General features: G+C 38.5%; 1 protein-coding gene across 7 annotated transcripts in view; it reads left to right on the forward strand.

Annotated features, from left to right (window-relative positions):
* Positions 1-18,979: 18,979 nt before the first annotated feature.
* Positions 18,980-27,250, forward strand: part of FAM172A (family with sequence similarity 172 member A) — a 405,836-nt gene continuing 397,565 nt past the window's right edge. For all 7 annotated transcript variants that reach the window (XR_009054334.1, XM_057739283.1, XM_057739272.1 and 4 more), the window contains exon 1: positions 18,980-19,120. The gene's annotated coding sequence lies outside the window, so the exon portion shown is untranslated. The remainder of the gene's footprint in view (positions 19,121-27,250) is intronic.

Here is a 27,250-nt window from a genome sequence, read left to right on the forward strand (position 1 = left end):
ATGGAATATTACTCAGCCATAAAAAAGAATGAAAGTCTGCCATTTGCAACAGGCTGTTTGGAATTAGATATTATTTTTAGTAAAATAAGTCAGAGAAAGAGAAATACTATATACAATATTGCTTATATGTGGGATCTAAAAAATAAAACGAATGTATAAGGCAAAACAGAAACAGACTCACAGATACAGAAAACAAACTAGGGGTTATCAGTGGGGAGAGGAAAGGGGGAGGGGCAAGATGGGATTATGGAGTAAGAGATATAAACCATTCAGTATAAAATAGATAAACAACAAGGATATATTGAATAGCACAGCAAATAACAGCTATTATTTTGCAATAACTTTTAATAGAGTATAATCTATAAAAATACTGAAGCAATAAGCTGTACACCTAAAACTAACATAATGTTGTAAATCAACTTCAATGAAAATATTTTTTGAATAAAGGGAACACTTGTATGTACACAAATAACAAAAATAAAATCCCCCCCCCCTTTTTTTTTTCCACACTGTGTGGCTTGCAGTATCTTAGTTCCCCGACCAGGGATTGAACCTGTGCCCCCTGCAGTGGAAGCATGAAGTCCTAACCACTGGACCACCAGGGAATTCCCCAAATCTCTATATCTTGACAGAAAAATAAATGTATTCCACTTATAAAATAAAAAAGTCATGGGCATGTAGTTAATGTACAGCATGATGACTACTGTTAATAATTCTGCATTGCATATATGAAAGTTGCTAAGATAGTAGATCTTAATATTCTTATCAGGAGGGAAAAAATTTGCTAACTATGTATAAAGGATGAAACTAAACCTACGGTGTTGATTTCACAATACAGTTGACCCTTTCACAACATGTGTTTGAACCAGATGAGTCCACTTATAAGCTAATTTTTTTCAATAGTAAATACAGTACTACATGATTCGTGACTAGGTATCAAGGATACTGAGGGTGAGCTATAAAGTTATATGTGAATTTTCCACTGTGTGTATATACAAAAATTAAATTAAATCATTATATTGTACATTTGAAACTAATGATGCTATATGTCAATTATACATCAATGAAAAAAATACACAATAGAACCATCATCTTTAACCCAATCACAGAGTCCTGATACATGAAAAATAACAAATAAAAAATAGAGAATCAAAGATGGGCTCAAAAGTAAAATAAACAGATTAGAAATGAAATGAGACTTTAGATGTTCAAAACTGCACTGACTTCCCGCACGACACTGTAAAAAGCTCTACCGACCTGTTCCCCAAATGAAAAGCTAAAAGAACAAATGATCAAGCAAACACCATTTAAAGGCTCTGAAAATGGTCCAAAAGGCAAAGAGCACATCAAGAAACATCTATTCCAGAAAATCTATGAAAACTTGGTAAAACAGGCTAGAGTGTGTGGTATGTGAACTAACACTGCTCCCTCCCTCCCTGCTCCAAGCAAGGCAGAGATTTCATTCTAGAGGACTGCAGTCAATAACATGGGGTTCCCTCTCTCTCTCTCAAATTGCCAAACTGAGAACTTTCTACCTGTGAGGAGCAGCATTTCAACATTTTTCACCCCACCCTCAACTACCTGGTGCTGAGGCTTAGTCCTTGGCAAATGAAACAAGAGGTGAGGACTCCCTCCTTCTGCCCAGCCCCGCCCCTTACCCCCACTGATGGAATGGAGGCTCTGTCTTAGGCGTGGTGCATTGAAAATACTGGAGCCTGGATCACCTTTGCCCTGCATGTAAGGCGATGGTTCCACGCTAGGAAAGACAAGTTTTTTGTGAAGTCCAACTTGCCAACCTTTGCTTTTATGGTTTTTTCTATCCTGTTTAAAAAATTCATGCCTTTCCCAAGGACATGAAGTTATTCCCCTGTTTCCTCCTAGAATCTTTATTACTTTACTATTTATATTAGGTCTCTGACCCATTTTGAACTTCTTGTGTACGATGTGAGGTAAAAAGCCAAGATCTTTTTTGTGTGTCTATAAGAATATAAGTTCTCTATTTTGGAAACAAATTTTCTCATACTTGGAATTTGTGATCTTTTGTTGATACTGTTTGGTATGAGTAGTAGGGGGCAATATTTAATATTCTTAAGAAACTAATCTTTTTAAGAACCATAATGCACCTCAAATAAGAAATCTTTTTAAGAACCATAATGCACCTTGAAATGTATTGCTGGAAACATTCCATCAATGAGTTTTTCAGTCCTAGGATTCATGTCATGAGACAAAGACCACAGATTGAAGGTACTTCATAACTAGAGGCAAACGGCAGTATTGCTGGGCAGTAGTGAAGGAATACTAAGACAACGGCCAAAATACCAGATGAGACAGTCCAGCCCACACCTCAATGTACCCTACTGTAGGTTTCCCAGTAACCAGAGAGGAGAAAAACCACCTCAATGGGGTCCAACAAGAGCCCAAAGGACAGCACAGGGACAGAGGCTTCATGCCCCATATCCATAAGGACACATAAGTTTCCCCTGCACCCAACACTACCTCAAGAAGTAAGAGGTAGAAATGGGGCCAACTGTCAGGTGATTTATATTCCTGATGGAAAGTTTATTCACTGGATTGAGTAAACATTGAGCAGTGAAGAAATTTTAGTTGGAAAAGGTTAACTTTACCTGGTAAAATAAAGAATTTAAAAAAATTTACCTTAGCAAAATTAAAAACTATAGAACAAAATGAGATCATTTATAGAATATCAAGTTACTGCACATATGAATTGTGTTGTGCTGTATACTGTTATTAGCTCTAACCTGGTAATTACTGGTACAGTTAAGAGGTACACATGCTCAAGATGTTTCACCTTAGGCAATAAAATCTACAAGCTGAATGGGTTTTCTTCTATTTCAAGCCAAATAGAAAGGGAAGGCTGAAGAAGTTTTACCTTCATACAGGTATCTGATGCTGTGCCAGGAAGTTTTAATAATAACAATAGGAATGGAGTTTACGGGTCATGTCAGTTGAACAGTTCCCTGGTGGCTACAGTGGGCCTAGAACTGCAGAGTGGAGAGGCAGAATTTGTTCTAATAGTTGCCAACTAGAGAGCCTTTGCTATTCGCAGAGAATATTGATAATGGCTTTCAAACTTCCACAGAGTAATGCTTTCTTCAGATGAATTCTTATTCCAGGAAATCCAAAATATAAAACATATATGAAGGTTAAGAAGGTTATTTAGACAGTATATACCTGCTTTCTTATTATATCCCTAAAGTAATTCGACAGCACTTTGAAAATCACTGTGGGAAGCTCCTGGTTCAAGACGGGTCAGCTGAACAGAAACAACTATCTTGGGCTCCGATAGAGTTTGGCTGGAACCTTTTGCCCCAGGCTAACACGCTGAGAACGGCTCCCTATAGGAAGTGAGCTATCTGCCTGGGAAATGTCTTCCTGGATATAATACGATGTCGAGGTCTAAAACAAAGACTGCTAGTTGTATCTGCAACATCCATTCTCTCTTTTGTTTTCTGAAGCACATGGTCACCTTAAATCAACATTACATTTCCTAGTACTTAAGAGCAGGTAGTGTTAACCAAAATTTCAGAAATGGAGACCTGATTTAAATAAAGAAGTGTTTATTTGGGGTTTGTTAGGACTGCAGTCTGGGAGACACAGATTTAAGAAACACTTGAATTGTGTTCCACCAGACTACAAAATGGGAGAGGCTTATAAAGGCAAAAAGTTGCAAGGCCACAGTCTGTTATATGAGTTATTTTTCAAGAATTATGATTAGAGCTGGCAAGAAGTGAGGGTGCTTGTTAAGCATGGGTTGGTTGGGGTCTGAAATGGTTGCAAAGTTACAAAGGGAGACCCTGAGACTATAAGGTTGTAGCTGGCAAGTGTTGTTCTGAATATGGCTGGTGGTGCCCCTGGGCCTGGTACAGTTCAAAGAAAGCACAAGTTCTCAGTGATGCAGAGACCTGAGACCAGATCCTGAATGGCCACTTGACTGCATTTTGTGTGCCCAAACTGTGATTACTCCATTACAATTTCAATCTGTCATTATGTGTGGCTGTATGTCTAAGTACTGACATATAAGATGTAAATAAAAATGGTGTGAGCAACTTCTGGCTGGGAATTCTTAAAGGACTCTTCCTTCTGGCTGGAAGGAGAGTATAATGTCCAGAGTTGGAGCAGCCACTTTCACCGGTTATAGATGGCACATGTTGAGCTTGACACAACCACACAAATGTAGATACCTGGGTCATTGATAATTATGGAAAACTAGTCCTGGGTACCTACACATATGTGTGATAAATAAACATCTATACTGTGTGCCACAACTGCTGAGCCTGCGCTCTAGGGCCCATGTGCCACAACTACTGAGCCCATGTGCTGCAACTACTGAAGCCTGTGCACCTAGAGCCCATGCTCCGCAACAAGAGAAGCCACAGCAATGGGAAGCTCGCTCACCACAACCAGAGAAAGCCTTGAGTGCAACAACGAAGATGCAATGCAGCCAAAAAAATAAATAAAAATTTTAAAAACGCAAATAAACTCTATTATTTGGGTTTTTAAAATCACAAACAGCTAAATCCTAACATCTTAACAAATAAATGATATAGGAAAAAAATATCACATAGCAAAGCTTGACGTTACACTGTTCCTCTGAAAAAGGTATAAAATTGACTGTGGGTCAGGGGGAAGGTGACAGAAAGACAGGTCAGGAGGGAAATTCTCCTCTACAAGAATAAAACTCTTCTTAGTTTAATAACCCTGAGAGATTTCAGCTTACCTTTCTATTTTCTACCTCTATATCCTTAAAGTAATTGTGATTAGGAAAAGCCCTATCTATTGACTCAGAGTCTCATTTTCCTGTTTAGAAAACCTCTACCTCTACAACTAAAGGAAAAAATTAATGCCATGATTTACTCTGAAATGCTTTTTATTTAAAAAAAAAAGATAAACCAATGGCTTAATAGAAGATGGACATTTAAAGTTATGTGATAAAGCTGGTACAGTATAATAAAATGTTAACAGGAGGGCCTAGGTTGTGGAGATGTGTCCACTGTACTATTATTTTAACTTTATGTGTGTATACATTCATAATAAAATATTGGAAGGAAAAACATTCTAGTTACTTCTAAAGTAATCAACATAACCCATTTTACAAAGACATAAACAGAAAACCAGGGATCACCAAATAGTCACAGAAAACCAATCAAATTAAAGACAAGGATCAGGATAAACAGAATAACCAACCTTAGAGGAAAGAGAGATGGTTGAGGAAACAGAAGAAAAGAATTTTCTGATACTGTAAACATAAAAAAGCATCCCACAATGTAAAATAGGCAATCAAAAAATAAGAAGTATTTCTTGAAAATTAAAAATATTTTAGCTGAATTTTTTTAAAAATTCAATGACTGAAAGTTTATCTTGAATTTAAATAGCATTGAGGAGAAAAAAGATGGCGGCGAAGTAGAGAGACGTGGAGTGCATCCCTCTCCACAGATGCATTGGGAATGCACGGAAGGACGCAGTAATTCCCACAGAGAACCAGCTGAACACCAGCAGACAGCCTCGCACACCAGAAAGGGCTGCGGGGAGCCCGACATAGCCGGTAGGGAGGCATCTACGAGGGCTCAAAGAGGGTGAAGCGGTGGAGCTGTGGCAGACGGGAGGGAGTGAGAAACATACGGAGGGTCCGCAGCGCAGCTCAGCGTTCCCAGACCGAGACATCGATCCGCGGCTGAACGGAGGGTCGGGGAGCGGGATCGTGGGAACCGGAGAGCTGGTTCAGGGTGAGAAACATTGTTGCCGGTAGGGTGACGGACCAAGAGGACAGGAGGGAGGAGGTCCGCGGAGAGGAGTGCCCGTCCCTGAGAGCTGCCCGGCCATGATGGCGGCTGGAGGCTGCAGGCTCACGGGCGGGGGGGAGGAGCCACGCGCATAGCCTCTCCCTCTCTTTCGTTGCCGCTGCAACAGCAGTGGAGAGACGCCCTGCAGGCCACCTAAGGCGCTCAGGGATAATAAGCACCCTCAGGCACTCGGGCGGGGCTAGATTAAAACCCCTTGCAAGGCCAGCAGCAGGGAGGCTGCCTAGAGAAAAAAAAAAAAAAAAAAACAACAGCATCAAAAAGAAAAAAACCCCGAGAGAGGCCCAACTCTAAGACTTTCTGTTTACGCCTGAGCCACCAGCGCCCTCTGCAACAGGCACCTCCAAGCCTGACTGAAACAACAGTGCGCCACTGCTGACTCACTCCCAGGAGAAGGAGCCACTATTGTACCCTCTCCCTCCCCACACACCGACGCTTACAGACGAACAATAAAGGAACCTCTGCTGGTCACAGAATAACGCAAAAAAAACCCAAGGCAAGGAGCAGGACACTTACAGCTGAGACGCTAAGGAAACAGAAATAGTAGTATCAATACCTATTGAACTGGTCCATTCTGGGATCAGTTCTGGATTTTTTTTTTTCTTTCTTTCTCTCTCTTTTTTTTTTTTTTCTTTTTTTTGATTTATTAAATACGATCTTAGCCCTAAGGGATCTACAAGTTTTATAACATAATTTTTTAATGATATTTTTTAATCTTTTTTTTTTTTTTTTTTGCCTTTTTATATACTTCTATATCTAGCTAAGTTTTTGGTAGTACAGACAAAATATCTCTCACACTTTCCTTTCATCCCTATCTTTATACATTTCTATTCCTTTCTTTTTCTTTGCATATTTCCAACCACATTACGCTCTTCTGTTCCCCTTTCTTCCAGCCATTTTAAGTTTATTTTATCTTAACATACTTATAAGCAACACTATCGGTCTGCTCAGACTCCTTGCTCTATTCTCCAGTTGATGCACTGCCTTGGTATTTAATATTAGGCTTTTGTCTTTATCTTAGTTCTTAGTACAGTTGTCTAATTACATTCTGAGAATCTCCATTCTCTCTGGTGGTACTCTGGCTCTTTTCTATATTGGATCCTAGCTTACAAAATCTCCCTGGATTGATGTTTGTATGTGTAGGGTGTTATTTGTTGTTTGTTTGCTTTTGCTTTTGTCTCTTATTCTGTTTCAGTTGTCAATTTCTGCTGGGTTTCTCTTTGAATATCTGATAGCACACTGGGGTTCTGTCAGGTCTTTCTAGAGCCTTATGTCCTAACGGATTCAGTAATTGTGTGTCTTACACATGTATGTGTTTCCTAGACTGAATATTCGTTTAATCCAATACTTGGACATTAGTCTGAGGCTTGGACAGTCTTCTATAAACACCTCTATCGCCAGGACAAGCAACCCCAAAAGTTTGGACAACCATGAGGAAACAAAGAAACACCATGCAGGCAAAGGAGCAGGAAAAAAACCCACAAGACCAAATAAATGAGGAGGAAATAGGAAAAATGCCTGAAAAAGAATTTAGAGTCATGATAGTAAGAATGATACAAAATCTTGATAACAAAATAGAGAAAGTACAAGAAACAGTTCATAAGAACTCAGAAAAACAAACAGCAATGGATAACAAAATAACTGAAATTAAAAATACTCTAGATGCTATAACCAGCAGAATGACTGAGGCAGAAGAATGAATAAGTGAGTTGGAAGATAGAATGGGGGAAATAAACGCCACAGAGCAGGAAAAAGAAAAAAGAATAAAAAGATTAGAAGACAGTCTCAGAGACCTCAGTGATAACCTTAAACGTACCAACATTTGAATTATAGGCATCCCAGAAGAAGAAGAAAACAAGAAAGGGTCTGAGAAAATATTTGAAGAGGTTATACTGGAAAACTTCCCCAACATGGGAAAGGAAATAATTAACCAAGTCCAAGAAGCACAGAGAGTCCCATACAGAATAAACCCAAGGAGAAATACACCAGGACACATATTAATCAAACTAACGACAATTAAACACAAAGAAAAAATATTAAAAGCAGCAAGAGAAAAGCAACAAACAACATATAAGGGAAAACCCATAAGGATAACAGCTGACCTTTCTACAGAAACTCTGCAGGCCAGAAGGGAATGGCAGGATATACTGAAAGTCCTGAAAGAGAGAAACCTACAGCCAAGAATACTCTACCCAGCAAGAATCTCATTCAGATTTGAGGGAGAAATCAAAAGCTTTCCAGACAAGCAAAAGTTAAGAGAATTCAGCACCACCAAACCAGCCTTACAACAAGTGCTCAAGGAACTTCTCTAAGTAGGAAACACAAGAAAAGGAAAACACCTACAAATACAAACCCAAAACAATTAAGAAAATGGTAACTGGAACACACATGTCAATAATCACCTTAAATGTAAATGGATTAAATGCTCCAACCAAAAGACACAGACTGGCTGAATGGATACAAAAACAAGACCCTTCTATATGCTGCCTACAAGAAACCCACTTCAGACCAAGGGATACATATAGACTGAAAGTAAAAGGATGGAAAAAGATATTCCATGCAAATGGAAGTCAAAAGAAAGCTGGAGTAGCAATACTGATATCAGACAAATTAGACTTGAAAGTAAAGACTATTAAAAGAGACAAGGAAGGACACTCCATAATGATCAAGGGATCCATTCAAGAAGAACATATCACAATGGTAAATATCTATGCCCCCAATATAGGAGCACCTCAATACATAAGGCAAATGCTAACAGCTATAAAAGGGGACATCGACAGGAACACAATAATAGTGGGAGACTTGAACACCCCACTTACATCAATGGACAGATCATCCAAACAGAAAATAAATAAAGACACACAAGCTTTAAATGACACATTAGACCATCTCGACTTCATTGATATTTATAGGACATTCCATCCAAAAACGACAGACTACACTTTCTTCTCAAGTGCACACGGAACATTTTCCAGGATAGATCACATCTTGGGTCACAAATCAAACCTCAGCAAATTCAAGAAAATTGAAATCATAACAAGCATCTTCTCAGACCACAACGCCATGAGACTAGATATCAATTACAGGAAAAAAACTGCAAAAAATACAAACACATGGAGGCTAAACAATTCACTCTTAAACAACCAAGGAATCACTACAGAAATCAAAGAGGAGATCAAAAAATATCTAGAAACAAATGACAACGAAAACACAACAACCCCAAACCTATGGGATGCAGCAAAAGCAGTTCTAAGAGGGAAGTTTATAGCAATACAGTCCTACCTTAAGAAACAAGAAAATGATCGAATAAACAACCTAACCTTACACCTAAAACAACTAGAGAAAGAAGAACAAAGAAACCCCAAAGTGAGCAGAAGGAAAGAAATCATAAAGATCAGAGCAGAAATAAATGAAAAAGAAAAGAAAGAAACCATAAGAAAAATAAATAAAACTAAAAGTTGGTTCTTTGAGAAGATTAACAAAATTGATAAACCATTAGCCAGACTCATCAAGAAAAAAAGGGAGAAGATGCAAATCAACAGAATTAGAAATGAAAAAGGAGAAGTAACAACGGACACCTCAGAAATACAAAACATCATGAGAGACTACTACAAGCACCTATATGCCAATCAATTGGATAACCTGGAAGAAATGGATACATTCTTAGAAAAATACAATCTTCCAAGACTGAACCAGGAAGAAATAGAAACCATGAACAGACCAATCACAAGTACGGAAATTGAGGCAGTGATTAAAAATCTCCCAACACACAAAAGCCCAGGACCAGATGGGTTCACGGGCGAATTCTATCAAACATTTCGAGAAGAGTTAACACCTATCTTCTCAAACTCTTCCAAAATATTGCAGAAGGCGGAGCACTCCCAAACTCATTCTACGAGGCCACCATCACCCTGATACCAAAACCAGGCAAAGATGTCACAAAAAAAGAAAACTACAGACCAATATCACTGATGAATATAGATGCAAAAATCCTCAACAAAATACTAGCTAACAGACTGGAACAGCACATTAAAAAAATCATACACCATGATCAAGTGGGGTTTATCCCTGGGATGCAAGGATTCTTCAATATATGCAAATCAATCAACGGGATACATCATATCAACAAATTGAAGGATACAAACCATATGATCATTTCAATAGATGCAGAAAAAGCTTTTGACAAAGTTCAACATCCATTTATGGTAAAAGCTCTCCAGAAAATGGGCATAGAAGGAAATTATCTCAACATAATAAAAGCCATATATGACAAACCAAAAGCCAACATCGTTCTCAATGGGGAAAAACTGGAAGAATTCCCTCTAAGAACAGGAACAAGACAAGGGTGTCCACTCTCACCACTATTATTCAACATAGTTTTGGAAGTGTTAGCCACAGCAATCAGAGAAGAAAAAGAATTCAAAGGAATCCAAATTGGAAAAGAAGTAAAATTGTCACTCTTTGCAGATGACATGATATTATATATAGAAAACCCTAAAGACTCTACCAGAAAACTGCTAGCACTAATTGATGAGTTCAGTAAAGTAGCAGGATACAAAATTAATGCCCAGAAATCTCTTGCATTCCTATACACTAACAATGGAGGAGCAGAAAGAGAAATTAAGGAAACTCTCCCATTCACCATTGCAACAAAAAGAATAAAATACCTAGGAATAAACCTGCCTAAGGAGGCTAAAGATCTGTATGCAGAAAACTTTAAGACATTGATGAAAGAAATCAAAGACGATACAAACAGATGGAGGGACATACCATGTTCTTGGATTGGAAGAATCAACATCGTGAAAATGTCTGTACTACCCAAAGCAATTTACAGATTCAATGCAATCCCGATCAAATTACCAATGGCATTTTTCACAGAACTAGAGCAAGAAATCTTATGATTTGTATGGAAATGCAAAAGACCCCGAATAGCCAAAGCAATCTTGAGAAGGAAAAATGGAGTTGGTGGAATCAGGCTTCCTGACTTCAAACTATACTACAAGGCCATAGTGATCAAGACAGTATGGTACTGGCACAAAAATAGAAAGGACGATCAATGGAATAGAATAGAGAACTCAGAAGTAAGCCCAAACACATATGGGCACCTTATCTTTGACAAAGGAGGCACGAGTATACAATGGAAAAAAGACAGCCTCTTCAATAAGTGGTGCTGGGAAAATTGGACAGCAACATGGAAAAGAATGAAATTAGAACACTTCCTAACACCATACACAAAAATAAACTCAAAATGGATTAAAGACCTACATGTAAGGCCAGACACTATCAAACTCCTAGAGGAAAACATAGGCAGAACACTCTATGACATCCATCAAAGCAAGATCCTTTTTGACCCACCTCCTAGAATCAGGGAAATAAAATCAAGAATAAACGAATGGGACCTCATGAAACTTAAAAGCTTTTGCACAGCAAAAGAAACCATAAACAAGACAGGAAGGCAACCCTCAGAATGGGAAAAAATAATTGCCTATGAAACAACGGACAAAGGATTAACCTCCAAAATATACAAGCAGCTCATGCAGCTTCATACCAAAAAAGCAAATAACCCAATCCACAAATGGGCAGAAGACCTAAATAGACATTTCTCCAAAGAAGACATACAGATGGCCAACAAACACATGAAAAGATGCTCAATATCACTAATCATCAGAGAAATGCAAGTCAAAGCCACAATGAGGTATCACCTCACACCAATCAGAATGGCCATCATCACAAAGTCTGGAAACCACAAATGTTGGAGAGGGTGTGGAGAAAAGGGAAATCTCCTGCACTGTTGGTGGGAATGTAAGTTGGTACAGCCACTATGGAAAACAATTTGGAGGTTCCTTAAAAAACTACACATAGAACTACCATATGATCCAGTAATCCCACTCCTGGGCATATACCCAAAGAAAACCAGAATCCCAAAAGAAACTTGTACCATAATGTTTATTGCAGCACTATTTACAATAGCCAGGACATGGAAGCAACCGAAATGCCCATCAACAAATGAATGGATACAGAAGATGTGGCATATATATACAATGGAATATTACTCAGCTATAAAAAGGGATGAGATGGAGCTATATGTAATGAGGTGGATAGAACTACAATCTGTCATACATAGTGAAGTAAGTTAGAAAGAGAAGGACAAATATTGTATGCTAACTCACATATACGGAATCTAAAAATGGTACTGATGAACTCAGTGACAAGAACAAGGATGCAGATACAGAGAATGGACTGGAGAACTCGAGGTATGGGAGGGGGCGGGGGGTGAAGGGGAAACTGAGACGAAGCGGGAGAGTAGCACAGACATATATATATACTACCAACTGCAAAATAGTCAGTGGGAAGTTGTTGTATAACAAAGGGAGCCCAACTCGAGGATGGAAGATGCCTTAGAGGACTGGGGCAGGGAGGGTGGGGGGGACTCAAGGGGGGGGAGTCAAGGAAGGGAGGGAATACGGGGATATGTGTATAAAAACAGATGATTGAACCTGGTGTACCCCCCCCAAAAAAAAATAGCATTGAGCTAAAACTGAATCCAAGCCACCATCGTTGTTCATCCAGACAAACACAATAGCCTCCCAAATTGTCTACCTAGTTCTATACTGACCCCCTACAGTCAATTCTTAAAGCAGCCATAGTGACGCTTTTAAAATCAGATAGTCTCCTCTATTTACAGTGACTTCCCTTTTCATTCAGAGTAAAAAGTCTTAACAATAGCCTACATGATCTGGTTTCCCTCATTCACACAACCTTCTTTCTTCTTCTACTACTTTTCTTTGCTTTCTTCTTTCCAGCCATATTGACCTCCTTAGAACTCTTTGAACAAGCCAGGTATCTTACAACCTTAGTGTTTTCGATCTAGTTTTCCATAGATTAGTTTTGCCTGTTCTAGAACTTCATATAAATGAAATTATAACAATGCATACCTTTTTTGTGAAAGACTTTTTCACTCAGCTAAATGTCCTGAGGTTCATTCACATTGTTCCATGTATTAGTGACTTGTTCCTTTCCATTGTTTAGTTTTCTATTGCACGAATATACCAAAATTTGTTTATATATGTCACTGTTTGATGGACACCTGGGTTATTTTTAGCTTGGGGCTACTGTAAATAAACTATGTATATTCTTATACATTTAAATTTATCTACTGGCTTTTTTCTGCATCTCTTTGCATTTCTTTTAGTGGTTGCTCTAAGTATTAAAACATACATCCTTAACTTTCTATACAGTATACAGGTGCATTCACTATTCACCCCATCCTGCCCTTTAAGGTATAGCTTTCATATGTACTATATCAAAAGATATAATAAACCTCACTAGACAATAATTTTTGTTTTAAACAGTTATATGTATTTTAATGAAATTAAGAAATAAAATATATACTTACTAAGATATTTTCTGCTTCTGATGTTCTTTCTTCCTGAAGATCTGAATTTCCATTTGATTTTATTTCCCTTCCGTTAGCATTTCTTGTAGCAGATCTGCTTGTGATAAAACCTTTCACCTAAAACTTTTTACTTCACCACTCTTAAAGGATATTTCACTAGATACAGAATTCTGGATTGACTGCTTTTTTCTTTCAGTACTTCAAAAATGATCCACTTTTCTGGTTTCTAGTATTTCTGATGAGAAGATCCAAGTTCTGATCATTTGGATCACTGTTCTCCTATATGAATGTGTCATTTTATTTCTGCAGCTTTCAAGATTTTCTCTTTACTGTTGGTTCACAGCAGTTTGACATTTTTGTGAATAGGTATGCTATTTTTGTGTTTACATATGTCCAAGCTCACTGACTCTATCTTCCTTATCTCCATTCTGCTGTTAAGCCCATCAAGTGAATTTTTTAAAATTTCAGATATTTTGTTGTTTTATAATATAATTTCGATCTGGTTATTTATTATAAATTTTACGTCTCTGCTGAGAATTCCTGTATTTTCCTTCAATGTGAGTATTCTTTTCCTTTAAGTCATTAAAAATAGTTATAATAGCTCTTTAAGTCCTGTCTAATGATTCCAACAATGAATTAGCTTGGGATCAGTCTCTATTACTTGTCTTTTCTCCTAAGAATGGGTAACTATGTTGGGGGGAGATTTCAAGACCACCCTTACATTCAGAGATTAACTAAAACTCACACAACTCATCACACAGTTGTACTCACAGCTCAGATTTATTACAGAAATGTATTGTGTGTGTGTGTATGTGTGTGTATGTGTAAGAAAGAAAGTTTAGTATAAGGATGTGGGGATATATCTTAAAAGCCCATTGACCATATTCAACATTAAATATTTCAAGTTCCAGTGAATATTGGGGGGTAGAATAAGTTTCTGAGGATATTTGGAAATAATCAGTTGCCTACAATAGAGACTTCAGTGTATAAGAGGATTAGAATGAAGAAGGGTTAAGAGTAAATTTTGTGCATAAAGAAGTAATTGTGGAGAACTAGGCATAAAAGAGTACAGAACTGATATATAAACTGGAAGGGAAAGTTCATAAAAGTACCAAGAAGAGATAGAATTACTCAGTCCTAATATTCCAATGAAGAAGCATTTCAACCTTGAAAACATGATTTTACATAACTGACGTTTTAAAATTTATAGTTTCTCTTATTTTTATATATCTATACACACAGACATATATATATATATATCAACGTATGACACATTGACTATGTAGCACTTGGGGGTGTGGGAAATAAGCAGAAATCCTAATTTTTCTTGTAATACTACAGTACAAACCTGCTTTGTCAGATCTTTTTCACTACCCCTAGATTATACATTAGGTATGCATTATGGATTTTCTGTTTACATTAGGGTATTTTGGAACGTCTCATTTTTAGTTATTTAAAAATCCAGTATGATCTAAATCCCTTTAAATGTTTTTTTTCCCTTTCTTTTCTTCCTTTTTTTTGGTCTTCTACACTTTTTCTGCCATCTCTGATTGTAATTGAACATTTCATGATTCCAGTTTCCATCCTCTCTTATCAATTAAAATTGTTGGGTTTTTTTTTTTTTGGACGTTCTAAAGTGGTTGCTCTAGAATTTGCAACATACAACTTACCTAAGTCCACTCTCAAATAATCCTATAATGCTACATGGGTATAGAAAGTACAAAGTATTTTTAATTTCTCCCTCCTGTCCTTTATAACACTGCTGTCATTCACTTCACTTACCCATAAGCTATAATCACAGAATATTGATATTATTTTGAACAGTGTTATCTGTTACATCAATTAAGGAATGTTTAAAAACAGTATTTTACCTTCATCTATTCCTTCTCAAAACCTCTTTCTTTATGTAGATCCAAATTTCTGATCTATAACATTTCTATCTCGTCAAAGAACTTCTTTTAACACTTCTTGCAGGGCAAATCCACTAGTGCCAATTTCTCTCAATCTTTTTTTTTTTGGTCTGAGAAAGTCCTTATTTTTCCTTTACTTTCTAAGGAAAATTTCACTGGATATCAAATTCTAGTTTGGTGTTTTGTTTTGTTTTTTCATTTAAAACTTTAAATACATTACTCCATTTTCTTCCCACATCATTTTTGAAGAAAAGTTCAATGTAGTTCATATCTTTTTTTTTTCCTCTGTAGGCAACGTTGGTTGTTTTCTCCCCACTGACTTCTTTCAAGATTTTCTCATAGTCTTTAATTTTCTGCTGTTTGATTATACATATGCCCAAGTGTAATTTTTTAGTGTTTATCCAGTTTAGAGTCCTCTAAGCTTCCTGGATCTGTGGGGTTTAGTCTGTCATTAATTTTGGAAAATTCTGTCATTACTTCAAATAGTTCCTTTGTTCCTTTCTCTCTTCTCCTTCTAGCATTCCCATTATTCACATGCTAAACATTTTGTAATTTTCCCTCTTTGCTTGGATATTCTGCTTCATCATTTTCATTCTTTTTTCTTTTCAGTTTTGGAAGCTTCTATTGACATATCCTTAACCTAAATTCCTTCCTTGGTTGTGTCCAGGCTACTTATAAGCCTACAAGAGGTATTTTTCATTTTGGTTCCTGTGTTTTAGATTTCTAGCATGTCCTTTTGATTCCTTCTTAACGTTTTCATCTCTCTGCTTACTGTCCCCCTCTGTTTCTGCATGTTGTCCACTTTCCTTCCACTTCAAAAGCTAGAGTGGTCTGGAGTTGAGTATTTTCATTCCACTAGGTTGGTAATCTGACAGTTGGTTAGGCTCTGGTAAAATAGTTTCCCTTAAAGGCAGGCTTTGTTAAGGAAAACAGAGAGCTCTGGGCATATTTCAAAATGGTCACTTTTCCTCTCCCACTGTCTTAAGAGAATTTTTCTCTGATTTTCAAAGTGAGAAGCTGGTAGGGCTCCTGGAGCTAACAGTCACAAACGTGTGCCCCACTCCCCATCCAATGGAACCACTTGGAGTTTTATTTCTCAAACTAGTCCATGAGTTTTAACGCCTATAGTAGTCCATAGTGAGCTTCCAACAATTTACCTATTACCATTTAAAATGTTCTAGCCATACCGGCTCCTTCTGCTGGCTTCTGCTTCCTGTTAAGCTATGCTTCTCTTTAATTACTTGTCTTCCCAAATTGGGGGGCAGCAGTTTTCCCTGTGACTTCAAGTCTCTAAAGGATCTAGGAAGAGTTGAGTTTAGTTTGTTCAGCTTTTTTTCTTGTTGTGAGGATAAAAATGGATGATTTTCAAGCGCCAAGCTCTTTACATATTGGACTGGAAACCTCTAATTAACTTTAAACTGTGCTCTTTTCCAACATAATCCTGATTCACAAATATGGCTGGAAGGAAGGGGGTATAATCTGTTCTGTCTTAGTTTCTCCACCTTTTTCTTCTCTATGTCCCACACTTACTCTGTTACTTTGAGGTCCTTCAGTGCCAGCTCAGGTGTGGGAAGAAAAGGGTATCGTAAACTATGACCATGGTTCCCTCAGTAAAAATGCCCAGGTGCTGGTGCTTCCTGTCATCAGGTACTTTTGTATATTTTTGTTTTGGAGGTTCACCCAAATCCCGGAATTCCAACACTGCCATTCCCTGATACATGGGACAAATGCTCCAGCCAGCATCTCAAAATTTCCATGTAGTTCCTCTTCTGGTGGCTTACTTCACACAACCTCATTCTGCCAATTGGTTTGCTTCTTTCTTTCTACTGGAGTTGTTTCTCTTCTTTTTTCAAAATAATACCCTAGGGTTTGTGTCTCTCCAAAAAGATACATGAAGTCCTAAGCCTGGTACCTCATAATGTGACCTTATTGGGAAATAAGGCCATCAGACAGGTAATCAAGTTAAAACGAGGTCACTGAGATGGGCTCTAATCCAATATGACTGATGTCCTTATAAAAAGGAAATTTGGACACAGAGCACACTGAGAGAATGCCATGTGAGGACAAATGCAGAGATTGGGGTGATGCATCTACAAGCAAGCCAAAAGGCACCAAAGATTGCCAGCAACCCTGTAGAAGCTAGGGAGAGGCATGGAACAAATTCTCCCTTACAGTCCTTGGAAGGAACCAACCCTAGCTACACTTTGATCTTGAACTTCTAACCTCCAGAGCTGTGAGGCAATAAATTTGTTTAAGCCACCTAGTTTGAGGTACTTTGTTACAGCAATCCTAGGAAACAAATACACCTAGCCATGTACCAACATGTCTACTAGCTGCTGAGCAGTAGACCCTCTTAAAGGTTTTGAATGGGAAAGTAGGAAATTCTGATTTGCTTTTTAAAAGGATTTCTACAGCTTCCAAGTGGAGACTAGAGTGTAGGGAGGTAAGAACAGAAGCATGTAGAACAATTAAGAGACAATTAGAGCGTCCAGTGAGGACTAAGCATAGTAGTTGCAGAGGTGGTGAGAATTGGTTAGATATAGGACACCTTTTGAAAAGGGAGCCAACAGAGTTTGCTGAGGGACTAATTAGATGTGAAACTTGAGAGAAAGAAGAATCAAACTATGACGTGAACAATTGTAAGAATTAATATGCCATTTACTGAGATGTAAAGATATGCAACAGGAACAGGGAAACAGGTTTTGGAGATAGAAAATAATTTGAAACACATGTTAAATATCCTAGCAGATATGTTGACTAAGAAGTTAGATATATTAGTATAGAAATCAAAGAAATCATGGCTGGAAATGGATATCTGGAAGCCATCAACATAGTGATGCCATATAAAAGACAGTGAAGGAAAAGAATAAGATCACCTGGGGAATAAAGGTAGATAAAGACGGGAAGAGAGCTGGTACACACTAACACTAAGAAATGAGGAAGAATCCAGCAAAGGCGAATCAAAAGAGGTCTGTGAGTTCACAAAAGTCAAATGAAGAAAGTGTTCCAGGTTTCAAAAAGGAGGATGTGATTAACTGTGTCAGATGCTGCTGAATGGTTAAGCAAAATGAAGACTAAGAGGTGCCTCTTGGATTTATCAGGATTGTTTAAATGTCCAGATACTTACAAACTCTCTTTTCATTAAAACATATAAACTAGCTAAGAAGTCTCACATTCAAATGTGCATAACAATTAATGTCCTAGAGTTTACGCTTACCATCAAGTATTCTGTACTTTGTGGGTCACTTAGGGGATTTTCATGAGTAATTTCTACAGTCAGGGATTTCTACCATAAAGGCTGAGTTTAGATCCAACCCACTGTTAGCGATGCGACCATAGCTTTACACAGCTGTTTCCAATCTATCCTATTAGCAGTCAGGAGATAAGAAAAAGAGCAGGGTCAGGGAGCCTATACTTAACTACCTACTTTACATAAGTCATTATTTGGAGGTAAGCTGAATCTTCTAAATCTAGACTTTCCCAGCTCCTGTCTTTTCTGGAGTTGAAGGGACCAGGTAAGCGAGATAAACCATGTGAGAGTGGGCAATCAGCTGCATGGACACTCTCCTAATTGTTTTTTGAATTCCGCTTGGAGAAAGAGGTTTCACGGTGACCCCATCCTCTAAAGGTACCCAGGAAGGGGTGTCCCTTACTTCAGCACAAAGGACGAAGGAAAGGCGAAGAGAGCCCACAGGGAAATAACAAGACAACTCTCACCTCCCACATGCCTCTCTCTCCCTGCCCACCTACCGCCACAGGAACCAATCCAGTGACCACGCCCCGCCTACTTCCGGCTTGTCGCGTCTGCCGCCGTCGCGTCCGCAATGACGTTTCAGTCTCCTGCGGACCCCGGAAGTGCAACTCGAACTTGGTCGGGGCGCGGATCCGGAGAGGGAAAGTCATAACAACCGCACGAGGGAGTTCGACTGGAGAGCTGGAAGGCCACGCCTCCTCCCGCCTCCCCCCACAGCCCTGTAGCTGGGGGCAGAGCTCAGGTAGGACCTGCGTTTGCCGAGTTGTGAGCTCCCGGGGGGCAGGCCCGGGTCGAGATCGGGGGAAGGGGCTGGCTTTGGTTTGTCTCGGGTGAGGGTCTCTGGCGCCGGAGCCGGAGGCTGCCCGGAGCCACGCTGCGTTTCCTACCGACACCTCTGCCCTCTGTCCGGGACCCAGCTGATGGGCAGCTTTCACTTGCTGTTTCCACTTACGAGGCGGGGCAGGACACGTGTGTGCCCTGGATGAGTTTCCTTCACTTGGACGTTTGGGGTGCTGGGAGCTTAGAGACTGTAGCGTAATGGGCCTTCCTAAGCTTTCTCAGGTAGGGAGGTATTGTGGTTCTCTAGTTAAAGATTTTTCTACGAAAATTATCATCACCTGTCAGACCTTTACCAGAAGTCATTTGCTGCAGACACAAGATTAAAGTGCAGTTATAAAATGCTCCCCAGACTTGTAACATGCATGGGCGCTGGTGGGACATTTCACTGGGATGAATTCTTAATTGATACTTTTGACTTTGAAATAAAGTTAGGTATATTTTGGAGACAGCCTTCTCTTTCCTTCATTCAGAGATTTAACATATTCTTCTAGTGCTCCAGAGTGTGTATTTGTTATGCCAAGTAATTGGTTACTTAATTTTTGGCTATACTTATTGACAGTATTGTTGCATTTGTCTATTTCTCCAAATCCTCTGAAAAGTTGCAGAGGGAAAATCCTGTGGTTTTCAGGCTAGCGAGTGCCTTGTACCATTTCTCAAAATAGGTTGAAATGTGATGCAATCCACGGTATCGTTTTGTCTTAAGGCAGTGTTAGAGGTGTATTCCTCATTCTTATTTTTTGTCCCTCATTGTGAGGGACAGATATACTGTATTCATTTAATGTACTTAGAAAATAAGTCAGGGAGCAGTTTTTTGATATAGTGGTGCCAGGCTTCTGCATGACTAAGTGTTCCTTCCACTTACCATTGAAGCCTAAACCAGGTATATTCTGGATGGCTTTGAGGTAGTGGCTGCTATAATGCTGGTAAGTGGTAGAATAGTACCAACACTGAGGGCAATATGACCTATGAAGCTGTAAACATCCACTCATTCAATTAACAGATATTTATTGGCCACCTTCAGTGTGCTAGGTAGTGTTCTAGGTGCTGGGCTTCCAATAGTGAACAAAATAGGCACTTTGTGCTGAAATTTACATTGTAGTGGGTAGAGGACAATTAGCAAGTAAATATATCAAGTAGTGATAAAAGCTATGAAGAAAAATAAAGCAATTAAGGGAAGAGAGAATGATGGAGGATGCTATTTTAAATAGGGTGGTCAATATCAGCCTTTCTGATAAGAGGACTTCTGAATAGAGATCTGAATGAAATCAGAGAGTGAGCTCTGTAGGTATGTGGGTATGTGTTTTAGGCTTGGAAAGGGCCCTGAGGCAGGAATATATTTGATATATCTTGGAATAGCAGGGATATAGGCATGGAGGCATCAGTGTTTAAAAATCTCAAGAATATTTATTCAGTGATTTGTGTGTGCATGAGGGATCTTTTTTATTGACAGCTTGTTTTTCTCTGCTTTCCCAGACAGACTTCTATGAGGAGAATCTGATGTCTTCAGATATGTAGAGATATTTCCAAGCTTTTCATTAGTGCGAACAAAATTAAGTGCTGTTTACTCAGTTGTACATAACTTGTGCTGTTTTAGGGTCAGATTGGGTTTGTACAGTGGTCATAGATAACTAAGTAGTAAGTGAAATAAGCTAACTTATGTCAACTTTACTTTTCATTCTTTTTTAAAAAATTGTGGTAAAATCTACATAGCATAAAATTAGTCATTTTAACCATTTTTAAGTGTTTAACTACGTTTCAGTGGCATTAAGTACATTCACATTGTTATGCTGCTGTCACTACCATCCATTTCCAGAACTTTTCATCTTCCCCACCTGAAACTCTATACCCGTGAAGCGTTAACTCCCCATTCCATTCTCTCCTCAGCACTGGGCAACCACTAATCTGCTTTCCTTCCCTATGAATTTTCTGTTTCTGCTCTAGATACCTCATATAAGTAGAATCATATGACATTCGTCCTTTTGTCATTGGCTTATTTTGCTTAGCATAGTGTCTTCAAGGTTCATGTATGTTGTAGCATGTGTTAAAATGTTCTTCCTTTTTAAGGCTGAATAATATTCCATTGTATATATAGACAACAATTTGTTTATCCATTCGCCTGTGAATGCTTGGGTTGCTTCCACCTTTTGGCTATTGTGAATAATGCTGCTATGAACAACAGTGTGCAGATATCTGTTTGAGTCTTCTGCTTCAATTTCTTTTGGTTATATGCCCCCAGAAGTGGAAGTGCTGGATCATGTGTTAATTCTATGTTTAATTTTTTAAGAGTTACCATACTATTAGCAACAATGGTTATATTGTTTTACATTCCTACTGGCAATGCACAGAGGTTCCATTTTCTCTGCATCCTCACCAACACTTCTCCATGTCCTCACCAAGCACATTTTCTCTCTTATTTTTTTTAATAATAGTCATCCTAATGGATGTGAAGTAGTATCTCAACGGTTTTGATTTCCCTAGTGATTGGTGATATTAAGCACCTTTTCATATGCTTTTTGGCCATATGTATATTTTCTTCTTTGGCGCACTATTCATTTAAGATTTGATTTTTCTTTCCTTTTTTTTTTTTTTTGGCTGCGCCATGTGGCTTGCAGAATCTCAGTTCCCCAACCAGGGATTGGAATTGAACCTGGGCCACAGCAGTGAAAGTCTGGAATCCTAACCACTAGGCCACCAGGGAACTCCCCTTAAGGTCTGATCTTAATAGAAAAATTTGCAGGGTTTTTTGGGTATATTTTTTAAGGGTTAAGAAGGCAGTCACCCTGTCTTCTATTACTTTTTTAACCCTAAAATACTATAATTGTAAAACCTTAAATTGTCTGTAGACCAAGTATCTGCAGTAACTCCAAACTTAGAAGTAAAAGAAACCATAAAGCATCTTTTGTAACAGTGAATGAATCTCTGGATATCAGACTGTGATGAAAAGAGTTCTGAAAAGCCAAAGGTCATCCTGACCTGCTTTGCTTTTTTTTTTTTTTAATTTAGAAGGAAAGGAGTATATTGATTGGCTGACTATGGCTGTGAAGTAGATCTTTTTTCTGGTAGCAGGGAACAGAAGAGAGAAAAATGATGAAGAAATAGAAAAAAGAAGTGTTAGATAGCATTTGGATGTGGCTAGATGGAGAATGGCAAAGGAGATCAGTAACAGTAATGTACTGTAAGCAGCAGAACTGACAGCAGAAGAGAGGGGACCTGGCAACAAAGTGACAGAAAGTAATATAGCTCTACAGATTGGAATGGAATGGAATGGGGGACAGGGTGAAAGTGCCGATCACTGGCTGTATCTCAGCATGGTTCTGAAGTCAGCCACCTGGCCTTAAGTGATTCAGTAAGACCTACTGTATACCAAGTAACATATGTCAGTTCATCTGGTTCAACAGTTAGTATTTGGAGGCTGTGCAGTGTATACAGTCCTACAGAAATAAATGTTATTCAGACCAGGTATCACATCATTTCCATCCATGGAGTAAATGAGGTTTAATTGAGTAATTTAAGGAGTAATTGTGTAACAGTGTTTAGCATTGTTAAGACAAAAAAATTTTTAGATTACTTGTTTAAGAAAGGAAGGAATTTTTTTATTCAAACTGGCTGATAACCGATTAGTGCAAGGAAACACCTCATTTTCTTTATTTAAACTACTGAATTTTTTGTACACTATTGTTTATTAAATACTCTTTGGGTACTGCATTTGGCTAACTATTTCAGTTATAAAGCTTATTTAAGTTTATTACTTTGCTTTGATTTAAAGTAATGAGTGAAAAATTGTACCACATTTTTGTTTATCACTCTCTGACAAATTAAAACTGATTAATTGGCTACAGATGAGGTAGCAGATGACTGACATGCTTAATGCTTTACAGCTAAGTCAATTTAGAGGTAACAGTGCTGTGTTGCTTTCTCTGATATTGTATTCTTGTCTGCTTTTTTTGAGAACACATCATTTTTGCAGTATATGTACTGCAATATAGATAACAGATAATTTTTACTATAGAGAAAAATATCACTGTGAAGACAGATCATTAAAGCAAAGCTTTTATTGTATGTTTTGTTTCCATTTCTTTACAGCAGATTGGATATTTATTTTAAGTGTAGTCCAGGTTGATGATATACTTAGGGTTGATTTTGCTCAGAGGTTACAGAGGTGCTAGTAAGACTAAGATTGTGAATTTGGGCCTTGTAAGGCCCTTTAATAGCTAGTTAAGGGAATGATAGCAACTAATATCCAACAGTGTAACTGCTAATGAGTGTGGGATGTGGCTAGTATTCCAATCCCCTGCTAATCACATTGCCATCATATGTGATACAGTATAAGAAAGCAGCATGAAAGATACTATATGTGGCTCAACAGACACAGTACCTCTATTTAAAAAACAATTTGGAGTTAATATCCGAGGTAATGAAGGAGTGTGGTACCCTTTTCATCTACAAAGCTTAGTTTTGTGTGCTTTGTTTAGAACATGAAACAAGCGAGAATTGTGACCAAGATTATAACTCAAGGTGAAGCAGTTTAAAAAATTGAGACGTTTGATTCATTGATAGGTTAGGTTGCTCTCTTGATTTGAATTACCCCATTCTTCTTGATATCATCATTTTTGTCTATACTGTGGAAATGACTCTGGTACTACCTCAAGTAGTTTGGGAATTTATCATCTTGGTCCATTTGGTTTAATACCCTTTAATGTAGTTGGAGTATTTATCTTAAATGGTCATATCCAGGAATTGGTTGGGTGGCAGAGAGGAGAGGAAGGATCAGATCAGGACAGTAAAGAGAAAGGGGGTCTGTCAGCAAGTAATAACTGAACAGGAATTGGACTCTGGTCTCGAAAGAAATGGGGAGAAGCGGGGTGGGAGGGGGGCGGATAAAGGAATAGGGAAAGGCCCAAGATCTGCGTGAACTGAAATACGAGGCAAGGAAAACAGGGCAGTCGTTAGGGAGGGTCTCAGTTACCTGAATCAGTAAGATGGATACCTAGTCATAAGACAGTCTGGACCCCCATACCTGAGGATCTTACGTGCTGGTTGGGATATCTGCTATAAAGATAAGACTTCAGCAAAATGTTTTGTATTATGATAGAAATATGTATAGGATGTTATGGAAGAGACACAATGCCTTACCTGGGCTTATTGAAAGGCTTTGTGGAGAAAATGATACCTAACTTGAAAACTTAAGGATGAGTCATTTAAAAATAAAGTGGAAAGGCTTTCTAGTCTGAAGAAATAGCTTTCAGCAGTCTGATAATTGTAAAACACTAAAAGAAATTTGCAACTACTAGAGCAGAAAGTTTGATTGTAATGAGAGATGGAGTTGGGGAAAGAGATAGTAACCAAGTCATAGGCGGAGGGGCAGAGGATGTGAGGAGAGTGCTTGTCTAGTTTGATAAGGAGCCTGGACTTGCCTCTGTGGGCAATAGGAACTATTGAATGGTTTATCTTGTCTCTTGTATGGTAAAGAATTTTAACCTGGCCCCAGAAGAGGTCTGGTCTTTGCCCTCAGCATCTGGATGGTAATCTCTAGTATTTTTGTTTGCCTTGGGGCTTTGGCTCACATGGTCTAACAATGTGATTTAGGGTGGGGGCTGCCCATAACCAGAAAGACTACGTGACTTAGGGTAGGGGCTTTGGGTCCCTTGGTATCAGTTGACCTGGAAACTGAGATCAACCATGTTCGCAGCCAGTCAGTCATGCCTATGTAATGGAGCCCTAATAAAACTATGAACACCAAGTCTCTTGTGAGCTTTCCAGGTTGGCAATAGTCCGTGCATTTTATGACATATAGTTAGCAAGAGAACAATATGTCCATAACTTCATGGAGAGAGGACATCAGAAGCTCTATGTCTGGTACTCTCCTGAACTTTGTGCTGTATGCTTTTTCCTGAGGGGGCTTTTGGAATCCTGTGAGCTTTTTATTGGTGTCAGAAGTGGAGGTAATCTCTTGTATGGACTGTGCCATTTAATTCTATAGTTGTCCAAAACCTTTCAACTCTCCTTTTTCTGCTTTTTCCTTCTTTTGATTAGGGACAAAAGTGGCTTTAGCATTTGAAAGCAGGGCCAAATGAGCTGATGATGTTGAAATAACCTATCTTCTAAGATTGAGGCTATTTGGAAAAGTATCAAGAATGTTATAACACAAATGTCCCTAAACGTGATGATATCCCTCGATACTTTCTAATTGCTGTGGACTGAATTGCATTTTCTCAAAATTTGTATGTTAAGCCCTAGCCACCCAAAAGTAATTAATGTTAAATGAGGTCATATGGAAGGGACCCTGATCTGATAGGATTAGTGTCTGTCTAAGAAGAGACACCTGAGATCTCACATGATTTCCCTCTCTTCCTGTGTTAGGACACAGCAACAAGGTGCTGTCTAAAAGCCAAGAAGAAAGTTCTCACCAAAAAACAACCCTGCCAGACCTTGATCTGGGATTTCTAGCCTTCAGAACTGTGAGGAAATAAAGTTCTGTTGTTTGAGCCACCCCAGTATTTTGTTATGGCAGCTGGAGCAGACTAATACACCAGTTCATGACTGATCTTTTCTTTTTCTTAATCAGCGATTGGGTTCTGTGTGCTCTAGTGGAAGAGTGATGAACTCAGTTTCCCATAGACCCACTTTAAAGTTAAATCACCTGAAATTGTTCAAAAACTTGAAAGAAGTTGATCAGAAAGGCCTCAAAGAGGACTTTTAGATTATATACCATCTAAAGTGATTGAGCAAAAAGGTTGGTACATGAAAGTACAAAAAAGGAAGAGTGAAAAATGGAATAAAAGATGATAGATTGTGGGGTCTTTCCTGTAGGTTAGATTCTGACCTGAACTTTACACGGGATGACTCTAGGTTTGGTTCTAGGATCCAACAAAGTTGGTTTTACTGGAGACCATTTTGGACCTCTTCCTCCAGCATCAAAGCCTTTTTGATCTGTGGCCTGTTCTTTTAGGGTCTTTTCCTACTTTTTTCTAGGTGACTAATATAAAATCAATTCGTGCTAATGTATTTCACAGGTAATTATGATAAGAGTATTATTGTTTATAGGTAATATTTCATTATTTTGAAACTGTGAGTGATTATAATGGTGAAAATTTAATCTGCATTAGAAACACTGCAAGTACTTCTAAGAAACTAGATGATTCCATTTTATCATTGAAAACAAACTATTTATTTAAAACAAGTTGGGCTTCCCTGGTGGTGCAGTGGTTGAGAGTCTGCCTGCCGATGCAGGGGACACAGGTTCGATCCCTTGTTTGGGAGGATCTCACATGCTGTGGAGCAATGAAGCCTGTGCTCTAGAGCCTATGAGCCACAAGTACTGAGCCCACGTGTTGCAACTCCTGGAGCCCACACACCTAGAGCCTGTGCTCCGCAACGGGGGAGGCCGCCGCAGTGAGAAGGCCGTGTACCACAACAAAGAGTACCTCCTGCTCACCACAACTAGAGAGAGCCTGTGTGCAGCAACAAAGACCCAACGCAACCAAAATAAGTAAAAATAAATAAATTTATTAAAAAAAAAAGTTTATCCTGAATATTTTTCCTCAATCAAAAACATGTATAATTATTTTTATCCAAACAAGCATATGCATTGTATTTTTAACTGTTCCAGTTAAAAATGTAAGGCTTCTCTTCCCCTCTCTCATTCAATGAAGAAAGATTTACAGCCAAATCAATCCCTAATACTGAAAATAATGAGTTATTTAAGCTAATTTTCCTCTGTTTTTAAAATCCAAAGACAGTAAAAGAAAGCATTCCTGTTTTGGTAAATCCAAGAGAAGCTCCTTACCCACGTGGAAATAAATTGTTGCTGAACTGGAAAATCAGTAAGTAATTTAGTCTGTGATTATGAGAACGAATGAATCTGGAAGCTGAAGTGATATGCACTAGTTCACTGGGGATTTAAATCTATGTTGTCTATTGCTGTGTAACAAATTATCTCAAAATTTAGCAGCTTAAAATGAAGAACATCTATTATCTCCCACAGTCTCTTAGGGTCAGGAATTTAGGAGCAGCTTAGCTGGGTGGTTCTTGT

The sequence above is a fragment of the Hippopotamus amphibius genome, chromosome 1, assembly GCF_030028045.1.
Source record: "Hippopotamus amphibius kiboko isolate mHipAmp2 chromosome 1, mHipAmp2.hap2, whole genome shotgun sequence".
Taxonomy (NCBI): Eukaryota; Metazoa; Chordata; class Mammalia; order Artiodactyla; family Hippopotamidae; genus Hippopotamus; species Hippopotamus amphibius.